Source organism: Vicugna pacos, chromosome 13, assembly GCF_048564905.1.
Source record: "Vicugna pacos chromosome 13, VicPac4, whole genome shotgun sequence".
Lineage (NCBI taxonomy): Eukaryota > Metazoa > Chordata > Mammalia > Artiodactyla > Camelidae > Vicugna > Vicugna pacos.
This window is the reverse complement of record NC_132999.1, coordinates 8,940,770-8,944,707: the sequence shown is the minus strand read 5'-3', so window position 1 is coordinate 8,944,707 and position 3,938 is coordinate 8,940,770.

Here is a 3,938-nt window from a genome sequence, read left to right as displayed (position 1 = left end):
GGAGTCTGGACAAATGTGTTCAGAAGCCTCTATTATTAGAGAAAATCTGTGGAACATAGTTAAGGGCTGCCATTGTAGTCTCCAGAAGATTCTGTGGCCCAGGAGTCGCAATATTAGTTCGGGTTGTACCATTGTACAAACTGAGAGGACCATTTATCCCGCTTTCTGGGTCTCATTTTTTTTCTCAAATGATCTGTTCTGCAACTAGGACCACTACTGACAGAAATAAAATCCTTTAAAGGAAATAATTATCTGGAAGATTGTGCCAGTTAGTAACTAGTTGGGATTATTCTGATCCTTTTATTTAATTCATTTTTTAATGTGTTGCACTTTTAATTAATTCATTCATTTTAGGAAATTAAGTTTACTTGTTATTTATTTTTAGAGGAGGTGCTGGGGATTGAACCCAGGACATGCGTATGCTAAGCACGCACTCTACCACCTGAGCTATACCCTCCCCCCACTTCTGATCCTTTTATTATCGCTGGGTTTTTTTTATATTTTTTAATTTATCTTCATTTTTCATGAAGTATAACATCTGTGTTTAGACTGATAAAATTTCACCAATTGCTCACACCTGGGTAACTAACTCTAAGATCAAAACAAGGACTATTATGAGCACCCCAGAAACCCCTATTTCTACTCTCTTTAGTCATCATCTCACCATGAAAAAGCTAATGCATATTGTCAACTGTTATTAATTTATACAGTATTACTACATAAGCTACTGCAGGGAAACCTCCCAAAGACTTTCCTCTTGGACCTGTCCAATTCCGCAAAGATCTTCCAGTCTTTCGTGGGCGGTGGGGGATGATCTCTTGGTTCTCCGTATGCTGGGAGCCCAGTAAATTTATCTCATCCCTATAAATACCATATATTACACTCACCCTCAAATGTGCCCAATAGCCCAAAGTCCAAAATTGCAATCTCCAAAGAATAAAATTCCAATTATTTTTTCTTGTGTCAGAATGAGACAACTCTACAAGAGACTAAGGAATCCGGAATCTGAGATTCTCTTTGCTTCTTAATCAGGCTTTCAAAACAATTCGCCTAATTTTAGCATTTCTCTTTACCCTACAGCCAAGTGTACCGATTTTGTTTCTCTAAATCTAGAACCCTTGGGAGATTTTGTGGTGTGATTCTCAGCTTTCACCTTCTAGGGGAATATTCAATTTTCTTAGCTGTAATAAATTATTTATTACTTTATCATTTTCCAGATTCTAATTTTTTTTAAATTGCTGTCTCCCACTTCCCTTGTTTATGTATACATACACTTCAGTGTCATTAGAGAATGGGGAGGAAGGAAAAATAAATGTATGCTCCATTCAATGTTCCTTTTTTGCTTAGAAATCTCCTAATTGTTATCCATGTCCTTAATTTTTATGCACCAGAGCCAAGGAATAATTTCTCAGAAGTATTAGATAATTCCTCAGTTCCAGGAAGAATTTTATTAAATTTAAAAACTACAAAGATGTTTTCTCCTAAAGAACTTTCTTTCCTGCTCCTCCATCTTCCACCCTATTCTCAAGGTCTGTTTTGTATATATTTCCTGGGACTTACAGGGTATTTTTATTTTGTTTCTCTGTATTTTGAATCCAGTGACTTGCTTGGTTGTTATTGTTTTTAGGCATTTGTTCATTTGTTTTTTGTCCCCCTTCTTTAAGGAAAATACATCCTAGAGCAGGTCTCTAAGAAATTTCATTAAGAAACTAATTACTTGAATCTGAGCATATCTGAAAATGCATTTATTCTGCACTTTTCATTGCTTACCTGACTACATTGAGAATTCTAATTCAAAAATTCTATTCCTACAAACGTTGAAGGAATTGTCCCACTATCTTCAAGTGTTCATTTTGATTTCATTGCCTTTGTATGTATCTTATTTTTCCTGTGCAAAAACTCTTAGCATCTTTATATCTGTGGTATGTTCACATTTGATTATAATGTGTGTTTTTTCCAATGTATTGTGCTAGACCATTAATAATGTTTTTAATTTTAAAAAATTTTGTCCTTAGCTCTACAAAATGTTTTTGTGTGATTTACTTGATAATTCACTCTCTTAACCCCTGCTGTTTTTTATTTTCCTAAAGCTACTATTAATAAGGAATTGATCTCTCGGGATTGATCCTAAGATCTGTATTTTTCCACCTTTAGTTTCTATTTTTTTCATTTTTATGTTCTACCTTTTTTGAGGATTTCCTACTCTGTTAGCCTTTAAGTTGAATTGTTACTTTATTAATAAAATTTTTTATTTTCAAGAGCTTCTTCATATTCTCTAATTGTTCTTTTTTCATACTCTATTATTGCTTTTTGGACGTAATATATTCTGTCATCTCTGTGATACTTAAAGTTCTGGTTATTGGCTTCTGTTCTCAATATTGTATCTTTCCTGTGTGTTCCCTTTGAGAAGATATTGCTCATATTAATTAATTTATTTTTTCTCATAAGACATTTCCTAAAAAATGTCAAGTTGTGCTTGACTCTATTCATCTTCACAAATAACACACTAAAAAGCTGACTGGCTGTTCTCTGTGAGTGGCTGTGAGGCTTACTGACCTGAGAAAGTACCTGCAGAATCATCAGTTGGATTGACTTGTCTGTTTTTAGGTACACAGCCCTGGAAGTGTCAATATATGAAGTCTAGTCCCTGGAACTATTTAGTCCATCCAGAAAATTCATCAAATCTCCTACCTGAGAGGAGAAGTTTTGCTTTCCAACATTCTCAAAGCAGCGAAGGGTAGTGTGCATGTATGTAGATGTAGCACCATCCAGCAGGTACATTTTGCTTGATTCACTTTATTATTTGTTTAACCCTGTCTTCAGCCTTGCCCTTGACTGTGCCTGGGAGACCAGTTGTATGAATTTGTGGCAGAATTGGTGTGGTCCATCCCCTCTCTATACAAACTCCTAAACAAGTGCCCTGCTGTTAGCATGAGCTTCATATCTACCTTCCCTGTGACCTGTGCTTCTAAGCTTTGAGGCCCTCAGAAGGTCACAAAGGTGAATTGCCTTACTTTTGCAGGTCACCCACTCCTTTAATATTTGGGTTGTAACTTTTCCTATTCTTCGGTATTGTCACTTTTTCATGTGTCTTTTCTCTTTCAAAAAATATGTTGAAAGAGTTTTTTTTTTTTTTTTTGCTGCCTCTTCACTACTTCTCTTTGTCCTTATGGACTCTGTAACCATAATTTGGGAGGGTTGCGTGCTTTATTAATATGTAGGCAGTTTGAAGGCAGGTACCATATTTTGTTTAGTTTTATTTTTTTATCAGCACCTAGATTAGTGCATGGCATAAGGTAAGAGTTTAGAAGATTAATTAACTTTAAGGGAATGATTGTTGAAATCAGTATTTATTAAACTACTACTGAATTTGGAACATAAATATTATAGGCAAAGTTTATGATAAGTTATACCACATCTTTCTGTATTGACATAATTCAATTCAAATAAACTCAAAATGGATAAAAGATCTAAATGTAAGACTGGAAACCATAAAACTGCTAAAGGAAAACATAGGCAGAATACTCTGATATAAATTGTAGTAATAGGTTTTTTTTTTTTTGCTCTGCCTCCTAAAGCAAAGGAAATAAAAGCAAAAATTAAAAAATGAGATTTAATTAAATTTAAAACTTTTTGCACAGCAAAGGAAACCACTGAAAAAATGAATAGACAACCTACAGAATAGGAGGACATATTTGCAAATAATATGACCGCTAAGGGGTTAATATCCAAAATACACAAGTAGCTCATATAACTCAACATCAAACAAACAACTGGATTAAAAAATGGACAGAAGACCTGAATAGACATTTTTCCAAAGAGGACATGCAAGTGGCCAACAGGCACATGAAGAGATGCTCAGTGTGGCTAATCATCAGGGAGAGCAAATCAAAACCACAATGAGGTACCACCTGCCAGGATGGCTACCATCAAAAACA